Genomic DNA, 27,014 nt, shown 5'->3' with positions numbered 1-27,014 from the left:
AGTGTGGTACTCTTCATTTTGGGTCTGCCTTAGTCACATGCCTCTGAAGGCCTAGGACTGCTTAGCCTTTTGGGGGTGGGTTTTGCCACTTTAACCTCCCCCAGGAATCTCATGTGGAAAGAGTGGTTTGTCCCACATTGAAATAAAGTGGATAGTGGCAGCCTACTTTGAATCCCTTACAGACAAAGATTCAACCCCAGTGAACTCCCGCCCCCACCCCATCTCTGGTAGGAGTCATGACACAAGCCTTTGCATATCTACTTGGAAGTAAGTCCTGCTGAGTTCAATTGGCCTTACTCTCAGCTAAGCATGCATAGGATTGCCCTCTCAATGGGATATTGTTTGATTGTTCCACTTAAAAGATTACCTTCAGGTAGAGAACAAGTATTGAATTCCTGAGTCTCTATAACAAAGATGCATTTTCTGAAAAATGACCGATATGTTAGTACATGGCATTGTACTAACAATGATGCAGACTGTTTTGCTATAGCAGCAGCCACTAGTACTCATAATTTGAAAGTCCATACAATCAGACACCACCATTTGATCCTATGCTGAGCTTCAAGCTTTAGAAACTGTATTTTGTAAAATGGAGTAGAAACTGCAACCCCCCCTCCCCCGCTTTAACCAACTCATGTCTGCCAGAAAAATTAAAGGCAGAGCCAAACCAAAGAGCGGTCTTAGCTCTCCATACCAAAATGCAAGCCACATCATTAGATTATACGTACATATAGAGGATAAGAGTCTGCGGGTGAATAAAATGTCATTGTGACTTTGAGGAAACAATGCTGGAATATCTGCTATTCTTTATGCATGGAGAGAAAGCCAAGCACTCTACTTAAGCCAATGAAATAGGGAAACATAATAACCATATTTTAAAATGTAATTGGATTACCTTCAGCTCATAAAAAAAAGTTTATGGAAGGTAATTATTGTGAATTGTGGAGAAGTGTCTAAAATTAAGATATTAGGAAGGAGATTGCAAAGCCCCAAAGGAGAATTTAAATATGAAACAACAACTGAAAATGAAAATATATCTCAACCTGAAATGCACATCCCATTATCTCATTAAGTCCATAGAGAACTATGCTGCTGTACAATTCACATGGATTTATGATCTCATCCTTCTTGAATTTCTGATCAATTAGGATTCTTTCCTAGTCTTACATACGTTTTCCCTATCCTAAAAGAGAGTTCTAAACTATGGCCCCATTCAGACATAATGCCAAACTGCGGGTAGGTGTACCTGAGGTTAAGCGCTGGAACTGAGAATTGTGCCACACACAATCCAGTCAGTGGGGTTTTGTTACCTTTGCCCACTGGCTAGAGTCTGTCCCGCTCTCTTCCTAGTCCTCCCAGCTTCAGTCCCAGCATTCACAATGCTGCTTGCATTGCCAGACTGTGGGCATGGTGTCAGCACATCACTCATCTAGCAACCATGAGGTTAGTAGAGGCGTGCACATTGTGCTCAAATTCCCTCATGTCTTCTTGTCATTTGGCGGTCATCTTCAGCAGGGCAAATAGAAATTAACCCTTTCTTTCCTCCCAACCACCATATGGCTCTGCTCCAAGGTTGAAACGGTTTCCCCCATATATGAAGCTGCAAACTGTATCTTTTGCTGGTGGTGAGTGACACATTTATGCTAAAAATAAAGACTGGAATGATTTTATAAGAAAGATTATGTCTTCTGCTGTTTCCGTCTCTATGTGTGAGGTAATCCTAAAGTTTTTGGATAAGGTGCCAAGGAAGCAAGAGGATGCATGATTCTTAAGACCCCCCCCCCCCCCGTGCTCTTGTGCTAATTTCTGGTTCTTCTGTGCCTTTAAATGAGGAAAATCTAGGAACATGGAGTGCCTGCTGCCAGACAGTGAAAGGAGGGGTAAAGGGACAAGCTGCTAAGCAGTAAAGGGTGGTTTGCTCTGAGAAACAGCCAGCAAGAGAGGAAGACTACCTAGAACTGATACAGTTCTGAACTGCTCTAAGCCTCCTTCTCTGTGGTTGTGGGAGGAGCTTTAGCATGAATCCCAGGTTATTCAGCGGGTGCCAAATTTGAACAACATGATGGGGCCAGTGGATCCACGGTTTCAGCAAACTAACCAAACTGAGGGTTCAAATGGAGGCTTTGAAATACTAACAGAATCGCAGCTGGGAAGAAATCTTGCATTTAGATGGTCAGAAATGCCGACCTCGGGTACATTTAACTGTGGCTTGGCATTATGGGCCTATGTCTTTCTTGTGATCAGTCAGGAACAGTTGGAGCCAGGCAGGGGAAGCATCAGGTTGGCTGGCCAAGCCATGGCAGCAACCAGGAACTCTGCAGGGGCCTGAAGTCTCTACCATGGTTTTGGTGAGTTCAGGGGAAAAGCCAGGGCTTGGCTTCAGAGAAGGGTTTAGCCAGGGAACCGTGTGTTAGGTAGCTGACACCAGATTTCTTTGTTTTAGTGCTTTGCAGATCCTTACAACTGGTCTATTGTGTTTTATCTGTAATGTAAGAATGTTGTACCTGTGCCCTTTTTATCCATCCAGGGCACTGCAAAAGTCTCTATTATCTTTAAAGGTGCTTCTAAAGGTTTTTACAATGGGGGGGTGCTTTTTGAATTATCTTTGCAACTGGGTAACCAAGTTTTTAAAGTGTACCACTCCAATTATCAACTGGAGTGCTCTTTTTGGAAGTAATCTTGTAAAAGTACTGAGCGTTAGCTGTTACCATAGAGAGCACGCCTCAGACTGAAACAGTCTGTAGTATTTTGAAAAAGGTTATCTTTCTTTTTGGTCCTTTACAGTTTTAACCAGCCTCTGTGAGTGGATTTTTCAACTCAAGAAGGGGGCGGCTGCGGCTGGAAAGGGGTCTTACTCTGGTGCATACATGCCTCAAGTTTGATTGCTCAGCAGCACACTACTAAGGTTTTATCCTCATGCGTAGGCTACACGTGAGAGGTGTTTGTATTTTTCCATTTGGTAGAAGAAAGAGGGTTTTCTTGGAATTTGACCCACACCAGGGAAGGATTAAACCCTGTTAAAAAGTGGGCGTGGTGGCAGCGATACCAGAGGGACAGTCTTTGTTGAGCAAACATGGAGGGAATGAATCAGCAATTTTCTTTCCCCCACGTGGACTTGTTCTGAGACAAAGGCCGGGCTTAAATCTGCCGTTTGCCAAGCCTCCATTTGTTACAGTCTTAAATTTTTGTTTTTGTTTTATAGTCCTTCTCATGACTCTGGAAGTCCTGTGCTGAACTATTCAGAGCTGGGACTGCAGTAAAACCATTCAGCTAATGGCCGATGTTGCAGAAAAGAAAGGATCTGACAGCTCTGGAAAGACTTTATGGTAAGGTGGGAACAAAATATAGCACAACAAATTCCTTCTTTTCCACACCGCCATAGCTTTTGTTTCGATGTTACTAAACTAAATAAAACACATTTTGGACTGGCTGAAATATATATTATATATACAGCATGCAGCAGAAAATATGCACTTCCTTTCAGAGCCTGCTAGACAATGAGGACTGTTAATACATGCAGCCCTTCCCCAGGCTTGCATAACCCTACCTGGGTAGGGCTGCTTGTGTGGAGTGCTGGGATTGGGGCCAGTCCCAGTGCTGCCCCACTGGGTAGCCTGGGGTTTCTGAGATATTATATAAAACTAACTTAACCCGCACAGAGCATCTGCATGCTAGTACTTGATTGCTCCCCTCACCCCCTGCCACAGCCCCCCCACCTCAGAGATCTCTCTACCCTCACCAGAGCCGCACTCCTGCTCTGCCTCCTCCATTTCGTTGCTTCCATCCACCTCACCCCACTTGGTCACTCCTCCATCCCTTTAATCCATCCCCCTCACTCCTCTTGGTCACTGATGCAGTGTTGCTGGTGCCTATTGGCCAAGCTGCAGACCCCTATCCCCAGAGACCTCCTTACCCGAGCCCTGCTCCTCCCCAAAGGAGCAGCAGCAGCAGCAGTTGACCGGGCCCTTCTTCACTTCCACCATTGCCATAGCTGCTCATTCCCCTCAGGCCACTGACAAGCCTGGGCCCATCCCTTGCCTGCCTGCCTCCCTCCACCAATGGCCTCGGTAGCCCCAAACAGCAGCATTGGTTGACTAGGCCCTTCCTTGCTGCCAATAGGCACCGCCATGGCCCCTCATTCCCCTCAGGCTGCTGACAGGCTTGGCCCCGTCCCTCACCCTTCCTTCCTTCTTTCTCTCTTCCTCTCCCTTCTTTTTCTCTCTTTCTCCTCCACTTGCTCTTCCCATCTCTCTCTCTCTCTCTCTCTCTCTCTCTCTCTCTCTCTCTCTCTCTCTCTCCTGAGTTAACAGATCTTGTTCATCTTGTTTCTTCATCTAATTCACACAACTGCAGCCTCCTTCTCCTGAAGGGGCTCTTTCCTCCCCCACAAACCCTCTCTTCACAGACCCCTGCCCACTATCCTTTTATATATATTCCTCTCTTCTACAGTCAAGAATATCTTCCAACCATTAATAGTTGCATTCCAAACTGACCTTAACCATCACAGGCTCCTCACTATTGGCATAAGGATCGCCACTGCCCAATCACCGTGGTGATTCTGCTCACGAACTCTCACGAGAGCTGCCACACACGAGATTAGCCATGGGTATGCAGAGAATTACATACACAGAAGATAGATAGATGGACACCAGCAGCAGCCACTAAAGGGATGCTGTGCTGGGGATGGATAGGGCCAGTTGTTCTCCCCCTGCTAAATAAAGAGAATCACCACCTAGAGAGCCCAGCTTGAGGGGAAATCCTTCAATGCAACACTCTCCTCATGCGGTGCATTGAGTGATACCTGGAGACCGGGCTGTGTTCCTCCAGAATGCTGCACTGCCAAGAGCAGTGTGGCTTGTGTGGGCATGCAAGCCACATGGCTCACTGAAGAATGAAAATGGTCTGTGGGCGGGGTGGGGGGGAAGGTAAGATCGATCCTGCCATCCTTCTCACACCCTCCTCACCCCGCTCACAGGTCATGAGACTGACCTTAATGAAAAATCCGAGAATTGTTCTTCATATCTTTTTTTTTTTAAGGTCTCAAAGTTTTCCATTCTCCCTATACCCATACATTTCTGTTTCATCTTCATAATGAGGCTGATACCATCTAGAAACTATGTCCATAAGCACATGACATAGAGTGTCATTTAAAGTAAGCCAAGACAATGTTCAAGATGTTTGACCCTTTACTTTCAAGTGGGGTGTGATGGAAATGTTAAGTCATGTGTCCATAACACATGAAATGTAACAGACTGGAAGAGAAACTGAGTTGAAGCATCTTTTCAATCTCTCTCTTTTCTGTCAGTTATTCCACCTCTTAGCTGTCCTCTCTTTCTGTTTAGCAGATGCATTGCTTATCTCCCTTTAATATGAAACTCCCTATTACCCTTCATGACAAGTTCTTCTCCTAGTTGATGCTTTGACAGATTTGAAAGTATTCTGCTGAATGACTGACAGTTGTGAGATGTTCAGAAGATGCTCAGTTTATGAGATGTTTAGAATATCAACATTTTCTCAAGACGAGAACTACTTTAAATCTCTAGTTGACTTTGGTTCTATATAGAAAACACACTGGCTGCTAGCCAGTTGCATACTTCACAGACTACCAAATTAGATGTTAATGTGTGTGGTTTCAGAATCACAGCCTACACATTCTTGGTAGCTTCTGCTCGTGCTGGTATGGAGGCTTTCTGTGTGACAGGGCTGAGTGGCTTTCAGATATTATGGCCCCCGCATGGAGCCACTGCCTCATGGAAGCATATCCAGCATGTTGCAGCTACAAATCTGAATCAGCCCTAACATAGCGACGGGTTTAGAATTTGATATCTTGAAACATGGCTAATAATAACTGGCACATGACATACACTTTTAGATCCATATCTGTAAGTAGTCTACATTTAGCTTAAAGAGTCAATGGGAATGCCCTTTCTTGCATGCTCTCTTCTACCTTGTTGTAGAGGAACTCCCCCACCCCAAACATTTGAACTGGATTCTACAGAGATCTTCTGGGAAGTGTTGGCATCTTTGTATACGTGCAGTGCCCTCTTCTGGGGGGAACATATAGGTATGCATGAGAGGAAATTATTTCATGGCAAAGCTAATGTTTCAGAAAACAAAAGCCAAAGTATTTACTTTTGATACACAGAGCTGCTTGAAAGCTATTATCTACACAAATAGGCAGATGAATGAATGAGAGTGCTCTCCCTTACAGAATAAGTGGGTGCATGTATGTGTGTTTATAAATCTATAATATAAAGCTGCTTGGACCTGACTGACTGACTGACTGTCATGAAACTCCCAGATCAAACCACAAAAGCTAGAAACATGCTGAGGTTGTTCACACGACTGGATGGGTGGGGCGGGGAGGAAGGCTGGATAAACTCACCTTCCCCCCAGAGTAACAATTTCTTGTTTTGGGAGTGTGGACCACACTCCTAGATGAGCAGTGCTGTGTGGTGCAGCATGCAGTTCTGGACACCAGTACTATGCATCCCAACCTCTGGGAATCCCACAATGCAACGCGTGGCATGCATGATGCATTGTGGGATTCCTCCAAGAGATGGGCACTCTAGGCACCTTTCTCTGTGTGCAGCTGGGCTTGAAGCAGCCCCTGTTCACACACAAGCAGGTAGCCCGGGTTAAGGGAGCGCTTGCTCCCTCAACCTTGGCTAAGAGCTGGGCTGAAAAGCCAGGCTAGGCAGCATGGCCCCACCAGCATCGGGCCCGATCCCAGCGGTTCTCATGTGTAGCCTCACCCAGGCTGGACTTCCCTAGCTTGGGTTAGGCTGCCCATGAGAACAGCCTTGATGTTTTCGGAGGTAGCTTCCAGACCTTGCCCAGACCTCCAAAACACTAGGAAATTTCATTACATTCCTGGAAAATTATGGATTTTAGATTATAATATGCCCAGGGACTTTTTTGTTTGGGGTGATATAGAAATATAAGAAATAGAAATAAATAATAAAATAAAATCTGGAAAAAACATTCTCATTGGAAAACATGGGGAATGAGACCTCATAAAGTTAGGAAAAGACTAGACTCACAGCAACATAAGAAGTTAAGTTGTTTGCAATGCAAACTTGACATGAAACTCCCAGACCAAACCACAAAAGATAGAAACATGCTCTTTTCACAGGTAGGTTCCAGAGCTCACCCAAACTAACAAAAAATAAAAATAAAAATCCAAAATCTTGGGAAAATGCATTAATGCCTCAGAAAATGCAGGAATACTCTCCCATTGAACAGCATGGATCATGTGATCTCATAGAGCCCAGAAAAGAAAAGTTACAGCAATGCAAACCATTAATATGCTTGCAAACTGCAAGCTGTTTTACTAGTATGCGCGTGCGCATGCACACACACACACACACACACACACACACACACACACCCTGCAGTCTAGATAATTGTATGGAGAGCTCTTTGTCTACCTCTAGCCTGAAAATCTAGATAACTGTACATGCCCTGGAGTCTGTCTGTCTCTCCCTCTAACCTATTCAGTGCATTCAGACACAATTCAGGGTGCATTCAGACACAACGCAGAAGCTTGGTTGAGTTTCAGCATTCCTGGATTGTTTGTTTTTGTCCTAATGCACCCCTGAAATTCAGCCAAGGTTCAGTTTGGCCCAACAAACTGACCTTTGTAACCAAAGTTTGTAGTTGGCTTGTTTGTTTTAACTATACTTCCTTCAATTTGCCATCTCATTGCATCTGAACTGACCTTGGAAGATTATTCTTGTCTTGTTGCAAGAGCTCCACCTCTGCCTACAGAAATGCTAGTGCAGAGAGGCCATGAAGCAGTTGAGTAACACCTCCCCATGATTTCTCCTCCAGACATGCTTGGGTGAAACCTGCCTAGTGACTACTGACATTATCACTACCATAAGCATTCTGCAGCAGCAGCTCTCCTACACTGTTGTGTGCTGGGCGTAGACATTGATAGAAGTGTGAGCGCTGTAAGATATTACCCTTAGGGGATGGAGCTGCTCTGGGAAGAGCATCTAGGCTCCAAGTTCCCTCCCTGGCATCTCCAAGATAGGGCTGAGAGAGATCCCTGCCAGCAACCTTGGAGAAGCCGCTGCCAGTCCATGTAGACAATACTAAGCAAGATGGACGTATGGTCTGACTCAGTATATGGCAGCTTCCTATGTCCTATGTCCCTATGATCAGGAGTTTCAGGGAGTGGGGGGGGGGAAGGGCAGGGTCTACAGGTGCTGAAAGCAAGCCTTGAGCAGCTTTCTGCATTGGGGTACCAACACATCCCCTTTCCCTCTAACCCAAGCCTGCTCAACTTTGGTCCTTCAGCTTTTTTTGGACTACAACTCCCATAATCCCCAGCCACAGTGGCCAGTAGCCAGGGATTATCGGAGTTATAGGCGAACATCTGCAGGAGGGCCAAAGATGAGCAGCCCTGCTTTATCCTAACTATTACAACAAAGTTCCAAGGTGACAAGGAAGCTACAGGCTGTCTGTCTTTGTTTAGCTATACCACAGCTAGGTTCTGACCAGTTGAGGGCAGCTGAGGGTGGGCAAAAGGAGCCAAAGTGACTTGTATGGCTTTTCCATGGGAGGGAGTGATGGGGCAAAACACTGCTATGAGTCAGGCAGATTTGGAACTCTGATTGCGTTCAAGAGGATTGGACAAAGGGGGGCGGGCAAAATAATCCACGTTTTTGGTCATCTGCAGAGTGAATCTCTGCTTGTTTTTAGAAGCTTGGTTAAATTCAAAATTGGCTCGGCACTGTGTCTGACAGAGCCCTCTGTCTTCTTTTAAAAACACCATCCCAACATTGATAGGCAAACTGCTTCCTAAACTCTGCTGTATCTCAAAAGGAGTTCCCAGCGCAGCACACATAGACATGCTGTGAAGAAGAAGAAACTTACTGCACATACACAGAGCTCCCCATACAACTCTATGAATTAACTATATTATCGAACTATAGTACTGCACAAAATAAACATAACTGTAGCAGTCACGGCACATTTTTCTTCTGTGGGGTGAACTGTCCCCAAGCCTGGATGCCCTTGCTTCGGAAGCCTAGAGAGCCCTACTACCTTTTGCATCAAGGTCTAACTCTGTAGCTAACTTAGCCTACTTGCTTTCTGTCTCCTTCAACTCTTTGTGGGGAAAGGAAGGGCTCACACCACATCCTCCTCTGACCTCTACATCTCTCCCCTGCAACCGGATGATGGCAATTCTAATGGCACTGTTCTGCCCCATTGCACCCCCAGACCCCTGTGCCGGTGCACGAAGGTGCGTCGGCAACTTCCAGTCATATCCGAAAGACAAGGGTAATGCGGTGACAGGGAGGTATGCTGCTGCCCCAATTGGCTTTGTAAAATACAGTCACCAGTGGGGGAAAAGTGGTGGGAGGGGTAAGAGAGACCCCCGCCACCTTCGAGCCTCCCTGCCGCGATTCCATGCACATCCCTAGTGCTAAGTGGCGAGGCAGAGATAAGCTAACAATGCTGCCTGTCACAATATCACTTCATTTTAGAAATTGTGTTTTTCACTAATATAATGAATGCAGGCTAAGCATAGCTTAAATACAGGCTAAGCATTATCAAACACAACTCAACTGTACTACACAAATAAAAAACAACCAAACTATGGTCATGGAAAGTCATGACATCACAGCAGCCAGCCAATCAGCACTGTGTTTCTCAGCTTTTACAGCAAACACACATAACTGGTTTTTACTGAGCTCAACCCTGGAGAGAAAATTGTAAATCTGACAAATGCAGCGAAAGCAGGAGCTTCCAGCACATCACCACCACACAAACAACATTCTGTTTGCCTATATCTAGTTTTGTTCCTAGAGCCATGAAGTTATAACTAAATAAACAGAACAGCAAAAACAAATTAAAGCTTAAACAAACTGAACTCCTCACTTCAGAATGCTGAAAAAGACTCTTAAATTGTGTGTGAGTTTACTGGAATATGTATCTTAGAACAGAAAGCCAACACAAACCTATTCCCCATGGATTCCAGCAGAATTTATGCTTTCTGCATCTGCTATTATGTGAGTACATTTTTTCCTTTTTCAACTGAGTCACTACCCATAATGGAGGGCCTCTTATTTAACAGAAGGGCTATTCCCTGTGTATTTAAACTGTACTAGAAGCAGGAAATAATCTAGAAGTACACAGTGATCTCACTGCAGTATCACTTTTTTCTTCCAAGTTCTACTTTGGGTCAAGTTGGCGTTTACAACTCAACAGCTGTCGTGGGTCATTCCATTATTACAGAGACTTATGGCACAATCCTATGGGCTGCTGTGCCAGCATAAATACTTATAAGAATGCATTACGGAGTCCAGTGGCAGCACAAGGCAGCATTTTGTGATCTTGTGCTATGACCTGGCATCATCCTAACTGCAGGTGCAGCAGCAGATCTCGGGGCTACCAGATGGCATATGACATTTTGGGCATGTTAGTTTATTAAAATATGTATATCCCACCTTTTTGACTCCCAATGATGCTCAAGGCAGCTAAGAGCAATGTAAATTCAAAGTTGTCATTCAATGAATTAAAAGCAAACAAACCAGGCAACAGAAAGGAGTGATCAGAGGCATAGTATTCAGCAGCAAAATTTAAGGGCCAGCTAAACTATAAGCCTGCTGGAATAAAAGACCATTCATAGGCCATGAAAGAGGAGGCCAGTCTGATCTCCCAAGTCAGGAATTCAACAGCATGAGAGCCATGATAGAGAAGGCCCCTACTGATGAGGGATAACTGTGAAACTACAAAGCAGATTTCTGCTGAAAATCAGAGTGGATGGGCAAGATGATGCAGGAGGAGATAGTCCTCAAGCAACCTGGTCCCAAGCCATTTAGGGTTATAGCACACAACACTTTGAATTGATCTCAGAAGTGACCCAGAAGAAGCCAGTGCTGATGGAGCAACAGTAAAATCATACGTTCCAGAAAACTGGCTTAGTTGCTGTGTTTTGAACTGAAATTTTCAAACACTTTTGACAAGCAGTTCCACATAGAGCAAACTGCAGTAATCCAGTCTGGATGTAACTTGCCAGGCCCTCCTACTCCTGGAACAGAATCAGCTGGCACACCACCCTATGCTGGGTAAAAACACTCTTGGTCACAATGGACATCTAGGAGCAAAACCGGGTCCAGGAGCCCTCTAAAGATGTGGATCTAATTCTTCAGGGGCAGTGTAACCCCTGTTGTCACATTTGCTATGACATGCAGTTATCATCACACTCTGTGAGTATACTTTGGTTTGAGTGGGAAATTTAGCTTGACTGGATGCAAATCTGTATCAGCCATGTTGTTTTATAAGGCAGCCAGAAAGCTGGATGCTGGTAAGGACAGCATCAATGCTAAGATACCCAGAAGAGAGTAATGGAGGTCTGTTTGGAAAACAGGGACCAAGTTTATAAAAGAACATAAAGATACAAGATAAAAGCAGTAGTTGGCTATCTTCTGGAGGACCAGCGACAAAGATCCTGTCTACAGGATTCTAGTCCATAAGCACAGCACTGAATTCGAAGGATACAAGGCTAAGAAGATCCTAGCATACAGGGGCAGGGGAGAGACAAGGGATGAGAGAGCGAGTAAAGGGGGTAGAGTCACAATCCTATACCTATCCTAGGCTGGTCTATGAAGCTTGAATGTGAGGATAGTGAGGTTGCTGATATCCTTCTTTGGATGATCAATTGTTGCAGGGAGGGGACCGAGTCAGCAAGGCCTCTGGCGCAGGGAAAAGGCAGTGTGCCTAAGAGTTGCCAAAGTCAGATAACTCTTATTTTGGCAACAGGATACCCCAGGGAACTGGGGAAAGCAATTGTAAATCTTAGGGTTACCCTCTAGAGTGCACATTGCAGGGTGGGGTTCCTTTATAGAAAACGTTCAGTCTTTGGGAATGACTAGGTGTAAATCCATTCCAGCAACAATCATGAATTTCTTGAAGACAAAAAGCTTGATTATTTTATTTTAAGGATCCTAAGGATCTCGATTCTATACAGGTGTCTCAAAAGACAAAGGGGCAGGGGCAGGCTTCTTCCTTCAGGATGCTTTGTGATAACTGGGCAATGATTGTCCAGCATGACTCATCAGGGGCTGTTTTGCGGGCTCCTATCAAGAAGAGCTCAAAGACCATGAACTGTCTTAATGTCTCTCTTAACTTATTGAAAACTCCTCCAGGCGGGGGAAGCCAAGTCTGTCCTGATTTGCTTGTACATATATTGTGTAACTAGCCCATCCTACAGATTTCTACAGGACTGAAATGGCCAACTGGCCCATTTTGAGTCTTTATTTTCCAAGGCGTCAGGAAAGCAACAAGAATAATGACAACTGTTCACATTTCCACAGCTGGGAGCTAGCTTGGGACACACTGAAGAGTATTGTGAGAGAAAATACAGGGGTGCCACCACCTGTGGACTACTACTAGTTAGTGCAAGGTTTCTTAACCTTGGGCACCCAGATGTTGTTAGACTACAACTCCCATCATCCCCAGACATGGCCTTTGTGGCTGAGAATGATGGGAGTTGTAGTCCAAAAACATCTGGGGGCCCAAGGTTAAGAAACCCTGAGTTCGTATACTACTACTACGACTTATATACTGCTTTTCAACAGAAGTTCTCAAAGCAGTTCACATAAATAAATAAATAAATAAATAAATAAATAAATAAATAAATAAGATGGTTTCCTGTCCCTAAAGGGCTTATAATCTAAAAAGAAACACAAGGTAGACACCAGCAACAGCTGCTAGAGGGATGCTGTGCTGAGGTGTAGTAATGCCTAGCCTAAAACAAGCTGTTTCTCTGTCTCAGAATAGTTAGTCCTATGGCCCACAAACACTTGTGTCTTGATAAAAAACCTGATTTGATTGATTGATTGATTAGTTGAGTGCTGTTGAGTCGGTGTCGACTCTTAGTGACCACAGAGATAGATTATCTCCAGGATGATCTGTGTTCGACTTGGCCTTTAAGGTCCCAGTGGTGCATTCATTGCTTTCGTAATTGAGTCCATCCACCTTGGATATACATAGTCAAAGACTATCATGAATTTGTTGAAGAGTCTCACTACAGCTTATGTTACAATACATTTGCTAGACTTTAAAGTGCCGCAAAATTCTTTTGTTGCTCTCACACATACCTCACCGGGGCGGGCGGGGGGGGGAGAGGATGAAGGATGAATCAAGCAATGCTACCATGACACTCTCAAAAGTGATTATCTGCCTTTAGTCAATTGAGTAGAAAATGTCTCCCCAGACCCAGCAATAAAGATTGCTTAGAAACTGAATGAGAAAACATCCTCTTATCTACTGCTTGATATTTCCCTAATGAATTTCTGCAGTATTAACAAGAAATAAAATTTAAAATGGTAAGTTAAACAAGATGTTCTGGCAGTTCATAGAACTAGAGCTCTGTTTAAAATGGTGGACCACACACCACAGTATGTCTAGAAAGGAAGACAATACATCTGCAAACTGCAAGTTAGCCTATGTGTCACTTTTCTATATGATGTGTTAATAAATTACAGCCTCTCATTGTTTCTAACAACTTCCTCCCCCCTCCCACTGCCCAGTTCTGAGAAGTGAATCTCAGCTGGATAATAGAATGGATAGGAAACTCCATCTGGTGAGAAAAGTGAAAAGTATTATGTAATTTGGCAGGCAGTAGAAAGAATGCGGCTGTGTGTACTGTTCAGTGTGTGTGTGTGTGTGTGTGTGTGTGTGTGTGTGTGTGTGTGTGAGAGAGAGAGAGAGAGAGAGAGATATCTTTCCTTCACTACTGTGGGATGCAGAGTGGGAAAGGGCACTGCCCACATTCTTTCTTCCTACCAGCTTGACCCTGAAGTAACTTCCCTCAGATTTCACAGCTGAGTAATGTTCCTGATTGATTGATTGATTGGCTGATATAAATAAATAAATAAATAAATAAATAAATAAATAAATAAATAAATAAATAAATAAATACTGAACAGGACAAAAGCTCTAACCTCAGCTTCTTGGTTTTTCCAAGAGCCATAATTTTGAAAATAAAAGGAGAGAGAGATCAAGATCAGTATCAAGATGAATCTTCCCTTGAAAATGGACAGGGCATCTGGCTGCTGGTCTTTGAGAATGCAAGTCAAGCTTGTTAATCTTTTAATATTTCAAAAACTATTTAGCAGTGGATGTAGCCAGACCAAGAAAATGCTGGAAAACTACAAATTTCAGTATGCTGGGGCTCATGAAATACCCAAAAACTATGTGGAGGTATACTTGGAAAACTAAACAGAAGTGTCGGTCTAATTCTCTACTATGCATTGTAGCATCACTATTACATAAGTTTTAAAAATAAATGGAGAATTTGACTTTTCCCAGATACTCTGAAAATAATTAAAGGATATGCAGAGTAAACTGTGTCACTGCTTGGAATTTATTCTAGTATTTCAGAAAGACAGTTAAATGAGAGAAAGAGAGCAAGAAACTCCCAGTGGGCCTTAATACTAAGGATTTCACACCGATTTAAAGACAAACTCACCATTAATAGCCATATTATTAAGACATCACATGTAACTCACTTATCACAAGAAGCAAAGTAAGAGCAAATCCTAGCTCCTAGATACAATCCTAGCTCATATGTTTCAGCTCAGTATTCACAAGCCCTGATTCTCTGTACATAGTGCCAAACTAAATATGTGTACAGTGACTTATATTAAATTAATTTTTTTACCTGTAGTCCCTTCGGGGAGCTTCCTAAAGGCTGTGGGGGGGTCTGCAAAGGTCCCCCCTGCTGGCCTCTAGGGCCTCACGGGGACCATTTGAGCATGTGCACTGGCCATTTTTAAATTTTTTTTAAAAAAAGGCAGCTGAAACAAAATGGCCACCGTGCATGCTCAAATGGCCTCTGCGTGTCCTGGCATGGCCTGGGCAGGCCATTTGAGCATGTGTGGTAGCCATTTTGTTTTCAGCAGCCATTTCTTAATTTTTTTTAATTTTAGAAAATGGCGCCCCCCTTCAAGTGGCACCCGGGGCATGTGCCCTGCCTGCCCTACCCTAGATACACCCATGAGTGCCTGTCTAATTCTCTGCTATGCACTGTAGCATCACTATTACATAAGTTTTAAAAATAAATGGAGAATTTGACTTTTCCCAGATACTCTGAAAATAATTAAACGATATGCAGAGTAAACTGTGTCACTGCTTGGAATATATTCTAGTATTTCAGAAAGACAGTAAAAATGAGAAAAAGAGCAAGAAACTCCCAGAGGGTCTTAATATTAAGGATTTCACATTGATTCAAAGACAAACTCACCATTAATAGCCATATTATTAAGACATCACATTTAATTCACTTATCAGAAGAAGCAAAGTAAGAGCAAATGGATACAATCTTAGCTCATAAACTTCAGCTCAGTATTCACAAGCCCTGATTCTCTGTACATAGTGCCAATCTGAATATGTGTACAGTGACATATTATATTAATTTTTTTTAAAAAAAATTACCTGTAGCCCCTTTGGGGGACTTCTTAAAGGCTGTGGGGGGTCTGCAAAGTTTTCCCCTCCTCCCACTGGCCTCTAGGGCCTCACAGGCACCATTTGAGCATGTGCGGTGGTCTTTTTTTAAAATAATTTTTTTTAAAAAAATGGCCGCTGAAAACAAAATGGCCACTGTGCATGCTCAAATGGCCTCTGTGAGGCGTGGCATGCCCTAGGGCCTCACAGAGGCCATTTGAGCATGCCCAGTGGCCATTTTGTTTTTGGTGGCCTTTTAAATTTTTTTTTAAAATTTTAAGAAATTGCGCCCCCCCTTCAAGTGGCACCCGGGGCATGTGCCCTGCCTGCCCCACCCTAGATACGCCCCTGGCTACCAGAGCATCTGGCTGGCCACTGCCAGATTTTTTATGTGAGTCAGTGGACTCTTCTGAGAGCTAAGTGACAACACTATTCAGTCCATTTTTCAACCCTGGCATGTTTCAGTTTTAAGCTTTGTTTTTTTGTTTAGCTGAAATTCAGCTTCAGTATTTTTTAATGTTATTCCTCGGCATAAATAAGAGGCATAAAATAAATCTTGCTGTGGGTTTTTTTAGGCTGCCTGCAAACTGTACAGTTTGTACCTCTAACTCACATTATAAATATTACAATACAATACCACTCCAGGGGGAAAAAAATTAAATAATGTTATCCAGACAGACATAATCCAAGCAACATCAAAGACAAATTTTCTACTCAGTGGACATTCCTGCATTATCCAAGACACTCTATATAACATCATCTGATTATGCAGTCTAGACAACGGGCAGGTAGATCTGGAAACTACAACTTCCAATCAAGAAGAAGAAGGTAGTGCCACTTGCTAGAAAAAATCTGCAGAAGGGGTATAAAAATGTAGGCGATATACTGGAGCAGGACCAGAATCAGGGATTGGCATGGTCAGGCAACTGTTAAGGGGTCAGAACCCTCAGAAGGGACTACCAATGATCCCTGAGACCATCTGTGTATCCAAGTCTTCATATGGTGGTAACTCTGTCATGACCACCCAGAACAGAATGTGGTATGTAGAGAGCATGTTGCTGAGTGCCTCCTGAAACATGGAGTTGGGTTTATATTGAAACCTCTCTGACAACAGCAGCATGGGAGTGGAGAGGAAGCAAATTGATACGTCAAAGCCAGGGTTAGCAGAAATCTAATTTCTTCAGGTACCTATTTTCAACACTCATACTGACTTTCAATTCCACCATTTGCTTACCTCACCTGTTCACATTTTTCAAGAGCAAGGCTGTAGGTTTGGGTCTGCATGGTGTCCAGCATGGGCCCTAAGGCACTCGAGTAATACGGAAAGAATAATATAGGCTTCAACAATATTTTCTTAAAGCAACAACACTCTCTCAAAAAGCAATAATTTTTTGCCATGTTTGCCAATGATATGGTTCTGAATTAAAACCAAAAACAAGAAAGAAAAATGGCTTGTTGTAGACATCAGATTAGTTCCTGCTTCTTTTTTGTATCTTAGGTCATTCTCCCACAAAGTCACACATATTTTCCCAGATATTAAAAACTTCTATATCCTGGGAAAGACCAAAAAAATGAGTCAGTGGGGTTTTGTTCTTTGTACTATCTGGCAGCAATTTTCTCAAGTTTTGTAATTTATCTGTCATATCTTACTTTAGGCCACTGATTTGCACAGAGATACTGTAGTGAGGAGCCCTTCCCCACACCTCCAAAGTGGACTCAAGCACACTGAAAGACCAGGGATATCAGGCAATTCCTTGAGATAGCTCACCAACCCAAGACTGCCACAGCTATTTGACCATGGCTTCCACATCCATATTGGGGTTGAAGCTCATAGCTGAGATCTGGGCAGCCCATGGAGGTGAAAGTAGTAGAAAAAAGGGGAGGGGCTTCCCCTTCAAATTGTTAAGGCTCTCCACTCTTCCTTGTCCTAATCCCACTGAGGTAAGACTAACTGGCTCAGTGCTGACAAAACTTGGAGCAGCCCCCTCACCAAATCTGGTGTGGAAGATGATGGGCTTCCCTTCCATTCTACTTTCCATGTTTCCTTTGATTCCCCCCCCCCCATTGCACTGTATTAATTTCCCCCCTGTTGACTTTCAGTCATCTGGAATAATTGCCTATATATGGCCAAAAGTGAAGATTAATGCCACTTAGATCTTAGTCCTGGAGGTCTGAAAAATACTAGATTCACAGAGCAGCTGATGAACACATTACTACTCATCATCTATCTATCTATATATTTCTCTAAGGCGTACCCATTGCTAATCCCATGTGTGGCAGCTCTCACAAGAGTTTGTGAACGAGCTGCCAGCAGAGAGAGAGGAAAGTGCCAGTGGACAGGCTTGCCAGTGAGGCGGGAAACAAAACAGCGGTGGTGGGGGGGGGGAGAAAATGGCAGCGGTAGGCAGGGGAAGAAAACGGTGGTGGCAGGTGGGGAAAGAAAAAAGAGGCAGGGGTCAGAGAGGGAGAACTAGAGGCACAGATGCTCTGCGCCCAGCCCAGCTAGTATTTATTACGTCTGTCTTCACCCCAGTTTAAGCTGGGGATGCATAAGAAATGTCTGAGAATATTTTCCACTATTTCTCCTTGGAAGAGAAACCCTAAAATGCTCTTCAAATTTAATTCTGGAGAAATTTCAGTTCCAACCCTAACATGCCCTATTTACATGTGATGTTCAACGCATGTACAATCTATGTAATGTAGATGCACATATTATGTTCAACACATGTACAGTAGTACACTTCCTAAAGGAATCTTTGAGGGGGACAGTACCCAGGTTCAGTTTAAATGAACACTTTCACACTTATTTACACAATTGTATATATGTACAATGTAATGCCTTCACAGGGCTATAGAATGCAGTATTCAGGATTAATCTAATATTCTCCAGTTAAGTAGTTAGTCCTATGCATCTGGAAGAGAGCCCCTAGCTTCTATAATGTTTGATATTTAGAAAAAGCCCAAATATCTCATGCCTCATGGTTAATAATTTACAAGTTTATTTTGTTTAAAAGAAAGCAGGAAAGAATCTATGGAAATCATTTTTAATAATAATTCTAAGGGCTTTGACCTGACTCTTTTGTAATCAATATGTTTTCCTTAGTTCCCATCAGTGTTTTGGACTGCATCTTATTGCATTCTATCTAGTTATCTTTTGTGTTTTGTTGTTTGGATGTTTGTCCCAGTGGGGATCCTGTAGAGGAAAAGGAGGGAAAGGAGAAGGAGAAAATGGAGTTGTTGCTGAATAAACCTTTAGTTAAATCTATCTAGCTTTCTTTGTGTGTATGAGGGAAGCAGCTATAAAACATTTGACAATGATATTTTGAACCAGCTAAGCGTGTAAGCCTGCAAAGCTTGTGAATGTTCCTGCCACCTCCTTTCCTTGCATTACTAAGCCTACATTCCTGAACTGCTTTCTACTATCACTGCTGCTGATTGTTTCTCCAGCTTCCTGACCTGCACAAGCCCTGAAGGTACTTTTTCCTTATCAATCCTGAACTCTGTTGTTCACTAGATGCCCACCGCAGCATGGCTCAGATCCCACCACCACCTTTTTTCTTGTCTACCCAGGAGAATCTGCTCTTCCCTAGAAATGGGAAGGCCCTATTTCTGCAATGACCCATTGGAGGTCCTATTTCTGCAATAACCTCCTCACCATACAGACCCCTGATTTTACTCCAGCAAAGCAGAAGACACTGAGGCTCTGCATACGATCTGTGCATAGAGCCTAACTGGGCTCTGCAGGGAGAGCGGGCTTAGCCCACTCTCCCCGCAGACAAGCAGGGAGCTTGCCCTGTGCGGCCGGATCAGCCGCCAACACGATTACCGACTCCACCATGGAGCTGGTAAGGGCAGTGGGGATCGGAGGCTGCCTGGCCCCCAGAAGTCCCAGAATGCCCTGTGCAACTGCGTGTGGGGCATTCTGGGGAGACCCCTGAGGCCAAGAGGCTTCTTGGAACCTCTCAGTCGGGGATCTCCTTGTGAGTCACCGTGGTGTAGAGCCACATTGTGGTGACTCACAATCGCCAAATTGGGGTTAGTGTAGTGCTTGCTCTGCTAACCACATGGGGGGGGGGGATTAAGTGAGCTAGCTGCCAGGAGCCACTAAGCTCCCGGAGGTTCTTACGACCACTCAAAAGTGGGCTGGGCTCCCTTAGCCCTCTTTCGAGCAGTCGTGTGAATAGCCTCTATATTGCTTCACTGCATGGGCCCTGAAGGCCAAAAATAATCTTTTGCCCTTTCCTGCCAACTTAGGAGGAGATGCCAATTCTTTTGAAGCTTATCTTCCAAGGCTTGGAAGATAATTTCAACCAACTTACTTGTGGGGCAGAAAATTCACTTCATGGTCAGTTCATAAACCCTTATCTGCTTTATTTACTACTCAGGGATCTAGTCAAGCAACCCGAAGAATAACCAAATGGATCACAAGGGATTTTTATTTCCAGTTGGAATATCTTCCAGGCCTTTGCAATACAACTGCAGATTGTTTATCTTGACTTTTACTTTCAGGCCAAGAGGAGATTCCAGGATGAAGGAATAGTAATTGCACAAATAGCCTCGTCCACTCATGGAATGATCACGTCTTGTGAATGGAAAGTGGCCCTTCAGTGCTGATCAAGTGTTTACTCAACTTAAATCTCACATTAGGGGTGTGCACGAACCATTCAATGCCAAACTGGTTCAGCAGCTTGATTGTGAAACAAACCAGGGATGGTACGGTCCGCAATCAAACTGAACCAAGCCTGGTTTGGGTGAACTGGTTTGGCATTGAGTGGGTGGTCAAGGGGTAGCAAGAGAAGTAGTTTAAAGGTCTTACTTGTCCAGAGGACCTGCCAGTGCCACCTCTCACCCCCCTGGTGCAGCCAAATCTCATGCAATGCCTCTTTAGCAAGCTGCCCGCATGGCGGTGGCACAGATCCAGATGCATGGAGGCCATGCAAATGTGGCCTCACCAGATTCCTCTTTACAAATACAACCACTCAAACCGCCAAACTGGTTTGGTCAAACAGACCGAACCAGCCGGTTCTGTCCGAACAACAATTTTTGGCTGGTGCACACCCCTACCTTAGAAAACTAATGGCTGGCTTTGCAAAAACAAGGTACCTGAATATCTTCAACTATACATGAACGTAGCGAGTGAGCTGTCCCTTCTCAATGAGCTAGTTCTGAGGACTGATTGTTTGGTGGTGCCAACCTCCTTAAAAGCAAAACTGATCAAAATTTCTCACCAAGGTCACCTCGGCATGAGCTTGACTAGAAGGTGGATCAGAGAAAGCTTTTGGTGGCCAAGTATGGACAAACACTTTGGAAATGTAATCCAGCACTGTGTGGCTTGTTCTGGATCTGACAAATCCTAGAAGACTTTTACCACCCCCTTGACTCCAATAGAGTATCCTGATGGTCTCTGGGGAAAACTTGTTCTGGATATAATAGGGACTTTTGATAACCAACCTGCAAAACAAAGATTTGTTATAATGATGGTGGATTACTATTCCAGATGGCCAAAAGTTTCATTTGCTGACAACATTACCACAAACAAGGTGATCCTGTTCATGGCTGCAGTTTTTGTGATAGAAGGGCTTCCTAAATAACTAGTGACTAACAATGGGACACAGCTTACCTCGTTTGAAATGGAGCAATACTTGCATAACCATGGGATAAAACACAAGAATCTTTCTTTGTTCCTTCCTCAAGGGACTGGTTTAATGGAAAGAATGAACAGATTATTGAAAGAAAGTTTACAACTGGCTGTTATGCAATCCATGAAACTATTTGCTAATTGAACTTCTTATTCTACTACTGGAAAATCACCTTTTGAACTTCTGAAAGGACACAAAGCTATGGCCAGACTTATCATATGGCAACAACTGATATGGCTTTCCATGCTATCTCACCCTGAGGATGCAGAGATTTGTGACCAGATAAGGGAGAAGCAACAAAAATATAAACTGTATATTGATCAGAAATGGGATGCAAAACAGCAGACATTTCAATTTGGGGACTTTGTTATAAAGTGTTTATAAAGTGTGAAAGGGATGTTCCCGATATTTTAGACCAGAACAAATAATCAAAATCCAAGGAGATTCTGTCGTATTGGATGATGGAAAGAAATGGAACAATTCAAGGCTTTCCAGCATGCATACTATGAGACAAGAGGGAGGGGAGTCTGATCTCAAGAGTGGAACTGAAGAGGAATTTGATCCTGCCTCTAGTTTAGACCTCGCAGATGAGGCTGATGAAAACGATGGACAACCCTCGGTACCAGAACAAATAGCTCCTGTGCCAGAGAACCTAAGAATTAGGAGAAATGTATGTGACAGGAGACCACCTAAAAGATTTAAAGACTTTGTTACTACATTTTAAAAATAATTCAATTTTGGTTGTTATAAAGAAGAGGAATTTGTTGTATTCTGTCTAGTTATCTTTTGTGTTTTGTTGTCTCGAGGTTTTTCCCAGTAGGGGTCCTGTAGAGAATGGGTGTGTGTGTGAAGTCAGAAAGGAAAGGGGAGGAAATGGAGTTGTTGCTGAATAAACCTTTAGCTAAATCTATCTAGTTTTCTTTGTGTGTATGAGGCAAGCAGCTATAAAACACATCTCTAGGGAACATACCATATCTCCCCCAGTCTTTTCATTAAGACAACCTGTCCGACTACACAGTGGAATCTCCTTTACCCAGTCTACCTGAGCTTGCAGAATCCGGCCTCAGGATAGGGATAGGGAGGGGTTAAGCGTCACTCTGAGTCTCCTCAGAGTGAGGAGCTTGTTCGCTCCTCATGCGGGCCTCTCTCCGGAGGACCCAGCACTCATCCACTGCCAGCCACTCATCCCTGGCCAGCTCCTTAAATGCTCCCTCTCAGGATGTGCACCTCCCACCTCCAATTATGGGGCCAATGCCCCTCTTTATTAGCCCATTATCGCTAGCAGCTGTGCTCCCCTTCATCCCTGTTCCGCCCTCCTTCCCTTCATGCCCCATCCCTTTGGGTGACATCACTCCCGCTTGCCTCCCCTGGAGCTCTCCCTGGCCTTGGCTTCCTGCCCACAGTGCTGCTCGGCTGGGAGGCTGGTTGGGCCCAGGGTTGGACTCATCGACATGCCACCCTCCTTCCTTGTCTGCCTGCTGCCTGCTTCTGCAGATTTGGACTACTGCCCAGCTTCATCCTTGTCAGTAAGGGCGGCCGGTGTGACCAGACACAACCACAGCAAAGTTCTGTGGACAGCATGAGTAAGGCCTACTAAGGTTATTTGGGCTTTGCATGCGGTTAGCCTGCAAAATGGGTTGGGTTTAGCCTGCTTGTAAAATGAATCTGAAAGATCCTTGTATATATGAAATTCAAAATGCATGGGTTTAGCCTGCTTAGAAAATGTATCTAAAATATAGATATGTAATTCATATATGGTGAAAATCCCATTCCCAAATACTCCTTTGTGCAATCTTTAATATGGCACTGAGATCACACTTTGAAAAGATCGACATCTTTCAGGGGAGGAAACAAACTTTGTATACTGTCATTTGTTGTTATTAAGACAAGAAAAATGTTTGACAATGGGTGGCCTCCATGGTTTCCCTTCTTCAAGAATAAATTGTCTCCTCTGAAAAAAAAAGGAGTGCTTGCTCTGGAGTAAGATTTCTTGCTTTGGAGTAAGGAGTCCTTGTTCCAGAGGAAGAGAAACAAAGGATGCCGCCCAGTGTGTATTACTAGCTATGATATAAATCAGAAGCGAACTCTATTGTCTTTTAAAATGGAAACAACTGAAATCTCAGAACTAGATAATTAAAATTTATAATGATAATCCCATTGTTTACTGAGTGCATTTGAAATATATCAGAAGAAACTGAATAAATATATTTGTCACATACATCATTTATCAGGAAAAACATTTTGGCAGTACTTTTCTAATGTAATTTAATGACACTATTTTTGCAGCAGTGGCTGCTGATGGCTATTGCAAGATCACAAAATTTACTTGTCATCTGCAAAATTGCTTTTGGGTTGGATCCAGACTTGTGCTTGCAGCATGTGAGTGCAAGGGATTTTCCCCTTTCTTCTTCCCCACTGCAGCCTCACCCACCCCACCACCCCAAGCAACTTCTAAAGGTCAACAAATCCCTGGAATCTGGGTGAAAGCACCTTTTGTGAGGGGAAACACTTCTTTCTATAGCTGGAGATGTGAGATACAGAGGCGGGTCTCACAATCCGTGAGACCTGCTTTTTGCAAAACTGCGGGGAGGGAGCCCTGGGTGGCTGGATCAGCTGCCCACACGATTGCCGGCTCTGTGCATGAGCGTGCAGGGCATACTGGGGAGACCCCCGGAGCCGGGAGGTGGCTTTTTGCTACTTGCGAATAGCCGTGGCGCGCTGCAGAGCTGCGCCACGGCTACTCACGACCAGATACCCCAGGTTTGCAGAGCACTCGCTCCGCAAACCCAGGCTATGGGGAGGGCTACAGGAGCGGGTTAACCGCTCAAGAACCACTGGGCTTGCAGCCGAGTCTGGTGGTTCTGATGAATGGCAAAAATCGAGCTAGCGGAGGCTAGCCCGATTTTTGCTGATCATCAGAACAGCCCCATTGTGTCATGTGGCTAAAACTGGTAGAGGTAGCCCTCTCAGCTACAGCTGTCGATATTCGATAACGGAGCTGCAGATGAGACCTTGAGGCAATGGGAATTGAGGGGGTTAGGTTCCCGGAGGTGAAAAAAGGCTAAAAATGGCAGAAATAGAAATAAAGTGCCGTACCGTGCTCTGTGGGTATCCAGCTGTCCAGCAATGCCTCCCCAAACCTCCAATTTCAGCTACTTTCTGCTACAAATTGTGGGATTATTATTATTTTTTAACAAAAGAGCCACAAAATGGCCCCTTTCAGCAAAATGGTGGCTAGAAATGACCCCAGAGGTCATTTCCGGCCACCTGGGAACTGAGGATAGGCAAGTCCCTTCTATTTTTTTGAAGCGAATATACCGGGTCTTCATTGCCTGACTGCAGATACACAAAATTGCGGGTGTCAGGACTGCATTTAACAGGAGCCACCTGTACACCACTAACACTAACAAAGCGAATCAAAATCCTCCTTCCAGTGAGATAGTGAGGCTATTCTCATGACCAACCAGACGGGCTTCACAAACCTTGTTTCCCCCCCAGATGAGCATTTTTAGACTGGTGGGAGTGAGGAGTGTGCTCCCACATGATCAACACTTCTCCACGTAGTGCAGAGCAGCATGGATCGCTCTGAGGCCAGGACTGTGGGATCCCAGCCTTTGGTATCGCACAGTGTACTGCGTGCTGAGTGAAATGTACTGGGGGATTCTCCCAGGGGACGGGCACTCTAGGCACTCATCTCTGTGTCACTGCAAATAGGTAGGTAGGTAGGTAGATAAGCAAGCTGCAAGCAGCTTGCACTGACACATCCCAGGAACCAGGTTAAGGGGGCATTTGCGCCCTTAACATCAGCTAAGAGCCAGGTTTTGGTGCGGAGTTTAGTGCTGCAGAGCTGCCGGGATCCGTGCAGATCCTGGCAGTTCACACAGGCAGCCAAGCCCAGGCTTGGCTGCCTACACCTGGGCTTGGCTGCTCTTGGAAACTGTTAGAGAGTCCCCCACTGCGGGGGTGGGTGGGTTGGGGGATTAGGGTCATGAATAAAAGTGCCAGACTCCTCCCCTCTTTGTTTTTCCAGTGTTAGTCACCATTTTATCTCTCCAGAGATGGCTGATTGTTTTTGGTCTCTCTCTTCAACCATGAACTACAGCTGAAATTAAGCTGCAGGCTTTTTCACATTTGTTTGTAACCTTTTCTTTAAATAAATCCTTGTAGTTCTTCAATACTAAAGAACTGCCTCAAAACCTCTTGCTTTGCTGCTTTCTCACCAAACTGGTTTTGCTTTGCTATTTGGGGACTGAACTGCCATTCTTCCCTACAGGAACAGCCTCAGTAAGTGTCTGGAAAAGCCCTATAATTGACATAGGTAAAAGAGAAGCTGCATCCTGTTTCTGGAATCCCACTGTGCACTGAATTAAATGTATTTGAGAAGCCAGCAAGCTTGGCAGTGTGCTCAAAAGAATAATATTACTGGTGTATGAAAGATTAGAAGCACTTCATTTCCACTTCAGATCCGTTTAAAAATGCATGGTGTGTTGTTCATCGCAGAGTCATTTCATTCACAATTGGACAGTGAATGTATAATGCCCATTCAGACAAGAGGATGGCAACAACATAGTGAAGACAAATAAGCAGTACATGTGTAGCATGAATTATACAGGAGGCTAAATGGCTAGGAAAGAAACCCCTGTAATTCAGCATGTTGCGAGAGAGATATTAGCTATGGACAAATTGCTCAAACATGCCATTGGAGAATGAGGTTTGCAGAATGGAAATAAGATATATTTCAGTGAAGAAAGAATAACAGATTGGGATGTCAAGCACAGGAAACATCATAGAAGGAGACTGGAGGAAGGAAGGTGACTGGAGCGCAAGTGGAGGAAAACCCGGCTCGAAATTGACAGGAGACAGCATAGAACCCATTTGAAGGTTTATGTGTGGCAAAAAACCAATTTCTGGTCTGCATGCATTGCTTCGGCAGGTGTTTGTTTTTTGTTTTGTTTTTTTAACATTTTTTAATATCCTGCTCTTCCTCCAAGGAGCCCAGAGCAGTGTACTACATACTTACGTTTTTCCTCACAACAACCCTGTGAAGTAGGGGAGAGCTGGTCTTGTGGTAGCGAGAATGACTTGTCCCCATAGCTAAGCAGGGTCTGGCCTGGTTGCATATGAATGGGAGACTTGATGTGTGAGCACTGCAAGATATTCCCCTCAGGGGATGAAGCCACTCTGGGAAGAGCAGAAGGTTTCAAGTTCCCTCCCTGGCTTCTCCAAGATAGGGCTGAGAGAGGTTCCTGCCTGCAACCTTGGAGAAGCCTCTGCCAGTCTGTGAAGACAATACTGAGCTAGATAGACCAATGGTCTGACTCAATATATGGCAGTTTCCTATGTTCCTAAGTAGGTTAGGCTGAGAGAGAAGTGACTGGCCCAGAGTCACACAGCAAGTATCATGGCTGAATGGGGATTTGAACTCGGGTCTCCCTGGTCCTAGTCCAACACACTAACCACTACACCATGCTGGCATTCAGCAGAACTGTCCCGGGTTGTGAGGAGTTTGATTCAGGCTCCTTCCATTTCAAACCAGTCCCCAGAGACTTTGTTCTGCTGTGATGCTTTTAATAGGTTCTTTGTGGACAAAATCTCCTGTATTCAGGCCCACTTGGACTCCACTATTTCTGCAAAGCCTATGAAGGAGGTGTCCAGCAATCCTTCTTGTGGTATTAGATTGGATCAGTTTCAATCTGTGATGCCCAAGGATGTGAACAAGCTGCTTGGGGTGGTGCGGCCTACCACTTGCTTTCTCGATTCTCGCCCAACTTGGCTTCTTCTATCTAGCAAGGAAATTGTTGGAGATGGCCTAGTTAATATCATTAACTCATAGCTGAGGGAGGGTAGGATGCCTCCTTGTTTCAAAGAGGCTATGAATAGACCACTTCTTAAGAAGCCTTCCCTAGATCCTTC

General features: G+C 44.2%; 1 long non-coding RNA gene across 1 annotated transcript in view; it reads left to right on the top strand.

The window, feature by feature from the left end:
* LOC128341916 (uncharacterized) overlaps positions 1-23,067 on the top strand; it is a 39,868-nt gene extending 16,801 nt beyond the window's left edge. Inside the window, exons 2-3 of the long non-coding RNA XR_008314666.1 lie at positions 3,203-3,326; positions 19,972-23,067. This is a non-coding gene — a long non-coding RNA (uncharacterized LOC128341916). The remainder of the gene's footprint in view (positions 1-3,202; positions 3,327-19,971) is intronic.
* The last annotated feature ends 3,947 nt before the right edge of the window (positions 23,068-27,014 follow it).

Source organism: Hemicordylus capensis, chromosome 1 (assembly GCF_027244095.1).
Source record: "Hemicordylus capensis ecotype Gifberg chromosome 1, rHemCap1.1.pri, whole genome shotgun sequence".
NCBI lineage: Eukaryota > Metazoa > Chordata > Lepidosauria > Squamata > Cordylidae > Hemicordylus > Hemicordylus capensis.
Note: the sequence above shows the minus strand (reverse complement) of the source record. Positions and strands in the feature narration are given on the sequence as shown.